This window comes from Carcharhinus amblyrhynchos, chromosome 25, assembly GCF_965287045.1.
Source record: "Carcharhinus amblyrhynchos chromosome 25, sCarAmb.v2.hapA, whole genome shotgun sequence".
Classification (NCBI taxonomy): Eukaryota; Metazoa; Chordata; class Chondrichthyes; order Carcharhiniformes; family Carcharhinidae; genus Carcharhinus; species Carcharhinus amblyrhynchos.
The window spans coordinates 30,590,646-30,598,931 of record NC_137348.1 but is presented as its reverse complement, the minus strand read 5'-3'; positions in this window follow the sequence as shown (position 1 = coordinate 30,598,931).

Sequence of the window (8,286 nt, the reverse complement as noted above, 5' to 3'; positions counted from 1 at the left end):
TAAATTGCCCTAGTTTAAGGGAAATTAGTGGGGTAAGTGTGTGGGATTATGGGGATAGGGTCAAGTAGGATTGTTGTCACTGCAGGCTTGATGGACCGAATGGCCTCTTTCTGCACTGTACGGATTCTATGATTCCAAGAAGATTTACCACATTTTCCAAAGGCCAACCAGGGATGGATTATAAACACCAGCTTTGCTATCAAAGCCAACTTAATGAGAACAGTAGAGTTTGGACTTTACAGTGTATCATACAGAAGAACTCATGCCCACATTATATTATGAACCTTTTCAATTTGTTCCCATCCCAGTTGAATCCTTCCATCATGATCCTGGTTACCCTTCAGTCCTAACCCCAACAGGAATCCATACAATCAGCAGGATCCCTTATCACAGAATCATAGAATTCCTACAGTGTAGATGAGGCCAAACAACCCAATTGAGTTTGTACTGACTCTCTAACAGCCTTTTCTCCTGCCCTATCCCTGTAATCCCACACGATTGCCATGGCTAATCCACCTAACATATACATATTTGGACACTAAAGGGCAATTTAGAATGGCCAATTCACCTAAACTGCACATCTTTGGAGTGTGTGAGGAAACCAGAGCACCCGGAGGAAACCAACGCAAACACAGAGAGAATGTGTAAACTCCACACAGACAGTCACCCAGGGCCAGAATTGAACTTGGGTCCCTGGCGCTGTGAGGCAGCAGTGCTAACCATTCTGTCACCATGCCGCTATTGCTCAAGGGGCAGGTGGGTGACTTTCATATCCATCCCTTGGAGCTTGAAGAGCTAGCCCCTATTCGCCATTAAGAGGGAGTTACTCAGAACCCTTCTTGATGCTGGCCTTTTATCTTCTTTCAGCCCCTTGTTTGTACTCAAGTAGCAAAGTAAATGAAACTGAACAGCCCATTCTGCATAATGGAGTAATTGCTAAGGAGCGGGGCACATAATAAACTTAAGTGCGTCATCTTCAAACTTGATTAGTTTGGTTAGTCACCACTTTAATGACAGAAAAACTGGACCTAATTTCCTGTCTGGATCGAAGCAGGTCAGCTCTGATGAACAATTATTTCTGCCCTTTGGACTCTACAACTAATGACGCCAGGCAAGGATTTGCAATCCTGTGTATGAAGCAGTGCTCTGTAAATCCAGCAAGATCCTTATTGGGCAACGTTCAGAGATACGAATTGGAGTCCAATAAACATTGCAAAAAGAAAATTACATCGAACCTGAAGGGCTTGTTGCTACAGTGGGTTTTACCTTCTTAGACATAGCTGCGTAAAATTGGCTCCTCGCAGATGTGGTCGCACAGTGCAGAACTTTCCCCGACCGGCACTAAGCTGGTCATCAGAATCAGAGTGTGATATAGAAGACTGAAAGAAAGTAAAGAAAGAACTTGTCTTTATATTGTACCTTTCATGACCTCAGGGCAAAATACTTTCCCGTTAATGTAGTATTTTTGTAGTGTGGTCACTGTCGCAATCCGAGAACAGAAAGTATCACCCTGGTGTAGTAATGTTTCTGAGGATGTGGCAAAGTTAGATTGCTGGAATGGTAGAGAGAGCTTTGCTCTTCATTCCACTATGCTGTACCTGAGCTGGGAGTTGTCAATATTGAAACTGAAAATACAAAAGCAGAACAGAGTAATGAACCAGTGGCTCCTTGTACTTACTCCCAGTCCATTTTTCTTTCATCTGACTTCTGATGAATGTGAATCTCACACCCTTTACTGTGGAATGTTTGAATTTTACCACCTGACATCCCTTTCCATGACACTTCCCATATACCATTGTTCCTCAATATTTATTTTCATTCATTTGTGGGACGTGGGTATCGCTGGCTGGGCCAGCATTTATTGCCCATCGCAAGTTGCCTGAGGGCCATTGAGAATCAACCACATTGCTTTGGCTCTGGACTCACTTATAAGTCAGACCAGGTAAGGATGGCAGGTTTCCTTCCCTGAAGAACATCAGTGAACCAAATTGGGTTTTTCCAACAGCTGACAATGATATTACAATCTCAGTAGACTCTTAATTCCAGATACTTTCTGTTGAATTCAAAGTTTGCCATTTGCCATGGCGGGATTTGAACCTGGGTCCCCAGAACATTAGCTGAGTTTCTGGATTAATAGACTAGCGATATTACCACTAGTCCATCGCCTTCCCTTAGGACTGCATAAAAGCCGTATCCAAAACTGCAGATGGAGCTAATTTGTCCTAAATGTTTCCCAAATAATATTTAAGTGCAAAATCTACATTATTTTATAGAATGAATCGTCACCAGTCCAAAATGTGTGCGGGTTATGTGGATTGGCCATGCGAACTTGACCCTAGTGTCAGGGGGACTAGCAGGGTAAATATGTGGGGTTACTGGAATGGGGCCTGGGTGGGATTATAGTCAGTGTGGACTCGATGGGTCAAGTGGCCTCCTTCTTCACTGAAAGGATTCTATGATTCAATGAATACATACAACAGCAGAGAGTTAAAATATTAAATATTGCACTTGAACTGCTCCTCATTCTCTCAGCTGGATCACTTGGCCAAAATATTCAAATGAACATCAAAATAATATCCAAACTGGTCGTTATCCCTAATCTCCAGTCTGTCCTTTGTAGCAATGAAACTGACATTTCAGAAAACCGTGTAGATGTGTTTGGCAAGGTGGAACATTTTTGAGAGGCATGTTTAAATGTTGATCTGTGATAGCTGAAGTGCAGCCTAAATGGGCCAAGTTGACTGGAGTCAGGTTGTTTCCACCTCTTCTGATCATCAAGAAAAAGAATGTAAACAATCCCAGTTAATCAATCATAATTGTCTCGCACGCCACGTCTTTGACTGGAGAGGAAATTTAGCTCATGACCAAACCTGATACTAACAACAAGAATAATCTATTGCGCAATTAGCATCTATTTACTGCCAGATGCCAGGTCGTGAAAACATTGACAAGATAAACAGGCCATCTCTGTATTGCAAGGGAGAAAGAAAAAACAAATGAAATCATACAAACACATCTGACAGGTTGGTCTTCAGTCCACTTGGGTGTTCTGCTGGATGTGGAGTTACTGATCTACCTCTAATCACCGATATTATTGTATGGTTGCATCACTGGCCTAACAAGTCTTGGCGTATCTTCCTCTTGCCCGAAGGTGAGACATTGCCAAAATGCCATACCGTGTATTCATTGAACAGCAAATATGCACCTCTTAGGGCAGTGCGTTGCTTCAGAAACTGCTGGTTTCACCAGAATGGAGCCAGTCTAGAGAATTGAGAGTGTTCCTTGTTCTGTCAAAGACTGCCAGTTCAGCAAAACCAGGCTAGGCATCTAAGATATGCATCATCCCATACAATGCTAAATGATTAGCCCAAAGGAAGAGGTCAAGACGGGAAAATATGTTCGGAGTTTGGGGGGGAGGGTGTGGGGTGGGTAATCATACAGTACGACTAATAATGAAACAAATCTAATTTTACTTTTCATATTTTACATTTTTGCATTGATGCAACTGGGAGCCATTTTGCTTCGAAAAGATAGAATTAATTTCCAGTTAGGATTATTGTAAGGCTATATTTCAATTCAACATGAATAACAATAGTTTACATTTATATAGCACCTTTTGCTGACTGGAATATTTCAAGGCATGTCATAGCTCAGTGACAAAAACACAAGCAGGAAGCGAGCCAGGCTGGGAATGGTTTGAGGAGGCGGTGGACAATACTGAAAGGTAGATTTTGAAGAGCTTGTTGAGGCCACGGAAATACATAATAAAACATTTTACGAAGGGACAAGTTCCCTTAAGCTAGAAGTTCCCTTAAGTTGGAAGTGCCCGAAGGTGGATCAAAGAGAGGGGATTCTGCACAGAGGAGCAGAGTTGGAAGAGTGGTGTGTAGGCAGAAACTGAAGGAAGCTAAGAAGTTGAAAGGGGTAAGGCTATGGAGGGCCCTGAAGATGTGGTCAAAGATTTTAAAATCAATGCACTGAGGAACAAGAAGCCAATGAAGATTGACAATGATTGGACTGATGTCCAAAGATGTGCAGGTTAGGTTGATTGGCTATGCTGAAATTGGCCCCTTAGTGTTTTGAGATGTGTATGTTAGAGGGGTTAGGGGGTAAATAAGTAGGGATATGGGGGTAGGGCCTGGGTGGGATTGTGGTTGGTGCAGACTCAATGAGCCAAATAGCCTCTTTCTGCACTGTGGGGCTTCTATGTTCTATTTCTATTCTATGATGGGTGATCAGAACAGTACGAGGGAATCAATATGGTCAGTGGGAGTCTGATTTTTTTACAGCTATTGTAAGGTGGAATTTATGAGGCTAACAAGTAAAAGTGGTCCAAAACTTCGGTCAAGCAATAACAAAAGATGGATGAAAGTTTCAGCTATGGTAATGTGGGGAATGTCAATGTTTTAGAAATGAACTTGAGGCAGTGGAGGTCAAAACTCAGGTCAGGATAAGGCAGTATTCTTTTCCTGTCATTGGATTGAGCTTGGGTTGACATCTAGAAAGAAGGCTACGCAAGGGCAACATGGTGGCACAGTGGTTAGCACTGCTACCTCACAGCACCAAAGACCCGGATTCAATTGGTGTCTGCCTGCATGGAGTTTACACATTCTCTTTGTGTCAGCATAGTCTTCATCTAGGTGTTCCAGTTTTCTCCCACAGTACAAAGATGTGCAGGTTAAGTGGATTGGCCTTGTTAAATTGCCCAAGGTGTGTTGGTTCGGGAAATGAGTGGGGTCAATATGTGGGGTTATGGGAATAGGGCCTGGATGGGATGCTTTGTCAGACAGTCAGTGCAGGCTCAGCGGGCCGAATGGCTTCTTTCCGCACTATAGGGTTTCTATCATTCTATGATCTCAGTACATTCTGAACACACCTTCCGTAGCCATCAAGTTCTGAAGTGGGGCTTGATCTTCTCGCCTAGAGGTGTGGATACAACAATTTTGTCACAAGATCTGTGGGAGGTCTACCTTCTCTATGCTTTATATAATAATGGGATGATCATTTTAGAATTTCGGCTGGTGGGAGGGAATGTGCTAAGCAGGCCGGGGTTGGAGGGGGATGGTGGGGTTGAGAACTTCTGCGAACTGCGAAAGTGCTCAAAGGATCTCAGGGGTCATAATGTGCGATGGCAGTGAGATGACAATGATTTGGTGAAAGATGATTGACATGGATTAACTGATGATAGCGGAGTAGTGAAGCTGGGAAAAAAGGGGGAACTCATGATGGTTGAAATCACTGAGAATAAAATAAATGCATTTTAGGACACTTTCCCAATGGAAGGAACTTTCAAAGCTACTTTGGGAATCCCATCACCAACTTATCTTTTCAAGTTGAAAATACTCGTACGATGTGCACGGGAAATTATTATTTTTGGCTTGAAAATCTTGGAAAAGACATCAGCTCAAATGCTGGGAGAAATCGAAGGTTTTCTTTGATGACAAGTGTCGTGCCCGCTAAGAAGTAAGTCTCAATTCCTCACTTCCCATTCCCGCAACTCTTCCTCTCAGTAATTTCTAAATCATACCGCTGTGAAATGTTCTTTTGTATAAGAACATAAGAACATAAGAAATAGGAGCAGGAGTAGGCCATCTAGCCCCTCGAGCCTGCCCCGCCATTCAATAAGATCATGGCTGATCTGTCGTGGCTCAGTTCCACATTCCCGCCCTCTCCTCATAACCCTTAATCCCCTTGCCTATCAAAAACCTATCTACCCGCGTCTTAAATATATTTAGTGAGGCAGCCTCCACCACTTCAACAGGCAGAGAATTCCAGAGATTCACCACCCTTTGAGTGAAGAAGTTCCTCCTCAACTCTGTTCTAAACCGCCCTCCCCTTTATCTTGAGGCTGTGCCCCCTAGTCCTACTGTCCTTTCTGAGCGGGAAGAGCCTCTCCACCTCTATCCTATCCAGCCCATTCATCATCTTATACGTCTCAATGAGATCTCCCCTCATTCTTCTAAACTCTAACGAGTACAAGCCTAGTTTATTCAGCCTCTCCTCATAGTTCAACCCCCTCAACTACTTTGGCCTGTCTTCTGCTGCAGTAACTGGGTATTACCTGCAGCTCAAGTTATGACAAGCCTGTGCCCCGATGCACTTTCAGCCTGTTTCCTCTTCTGAAGGTGTCGGCAAGCTCGTGTTTGTTATTTAGGTTGGCGTATACTCGAACTGCAATGAGAAGACAATTGATCAGCTACAAATTGTGCCATTACCATCTTCTAATTACAAGAATTAGATGGCTGGAAATTAATTTCCTCCCCATCCCACTGGATACCACTTATGTTATTTTTATCTCAAAATGTTATTTGTCACCTACTTTGTGCCCACAGCTCAGCTCACAAGACAAAGATGGCCCTGACCTACCATTAATGGAACCACATGCCAGCATACAGAGCAGGTAAGCGTGGAGAGCTGGATTGTGTCTTTGCCTTTGCAAGTTTGCACTGGCAACTGTGTTTGGCTGAAAGTTTCTGTTGTCTTTTCATACACTTCACGTCATTTTACATTTATTTGACTTATTGAGCGGTGTAAAAAAAAAGTACAGCCAAAGGTAACTGGAATCCAGACTGATGAATTCACATTGACACCTTGCGGTCCTGGTAAATAAAGAAACGTCTTGAGGATTGACTGCAGGGTAGATGCCCTGGGCCTTCTCACAGTCTGGCAACATTTCCTTGACAGACAATTGTTGAAATTGCACTTCAGCTTTCCGAGCGATTTTTTTTTCTGGTGTTGCTACCAGTTCAGGGGATATCCATCAGCAGGAGAGAGGCGGCGTCATATTTGGACCAAGGCAAAACGTCGAGGAACAGCTGTGGCAGCTCCTGGCACCAGTTTGGAGCTCTGGCTTAAGTGCAAGCAACTCTTGCAGTGCTGTTTAAGCCATAACCCTCTGAAAGACGGATGGCCCTGCCATGCCTCTGCAAAGTAGATGACGGACTCTGGCACGAGACAAGGCCAAGTCTCTCCCATCCAATGGTTTGGTAGAATTGGACTGAACTCAGCCCAAGAAGCAAGAAGAATTTCTATCTGCAATTTGCCAAGCAGGGCTGCAATACAATCATTGGATGGGCCTTGTTAAGCGCTGAGGTTGCCAAGTGTGACAAGTGGGGCTGAGCTTCTTTGACATTTGTTTGTTTGATAATCTCTTCTCTAGCGCATCAAAAATAAATCATGTCACTTCTTTGTTTTTCTGAAGTGCTTTTTCTTTACTTTACAAGCACTATTTATCATCATTTTTATCCCCTTTGAGCTTTGTTGAAAAATATTCCTTTAAATGAGATATTTTGCGTGAAAGCTACAATTAAGAAGGGAGCAGATTTGGGGTCAAAATTCTTCACCCAAAAGTTTGTGAATCTGTGGAATTCCATTGCCCAGTGAAGTAGTTGAGGCTACCTCGTTGAATATTCTTAAGGCAAAGATAGATACATTTTTGAATGGTAAAGGAATTCACGGTTATGATGAGCAGGTGGGTAAGTGGAGCTGAGTCCACAGAAAGATCAGCCATGATCTTATTGAATGGCAGAGCAGGCTCGAGGGGCCAGATGGTCTACTCCTGCTCTAAGTTCTCATGTTCTTATTAAACCGGTATGCATCATGCGAATGATTGTAATAAAAGCAGAACATTCTGGAAATACTCAGCAGGTCAGGCAGCACCTGTGGAGCGTTACTATATCAGTTTGATAGGCGAAAAGCTCATGATTTTATTATACAATGTAGTGGACATTTCATCTGTACACTGCAAGTATGCTAGAGGAACTACATGTTCCAGTTTAATTAAAACAAATAGGGAATACCATGGCCTGAGAGTTCACAGTTTCATAGAACAGAAACCCTACAGTACAGAAAGAGGCCATTTGGCCCATCGAGTCTGCACCGACAATTACCCCACCTAGGCCTTATCCCCATAACCCCACATATTTACCCCACTAAGGAGCAATTTAGCAAGGCCAATCAACCTAACCTGCACACCTTGGGGCAGAAAGGGGCAATTTACCATGGCTTATCCGCCTAACCCTCTTATCTTCGGACTGTGGACAAAAACTGGAGCACCCGGATGAAACGCACGCAGACAATGTACAAATTCCACCCAGACAGACAAGTGACCCGAAGTTGGAATTGAACCTGGGTCCTTGGCGCTGTGAGGCAGCAGTGCTACTCTCTGTGCTACCATGCTGCTCTTGACATATACTCTGGCAACATGGATACAAAAACTATAATTCAACTCTTCTAAAAATCAATTCTTGTTATTTTCCTATTTTGTGCTGCATTTCCAGATTCTGA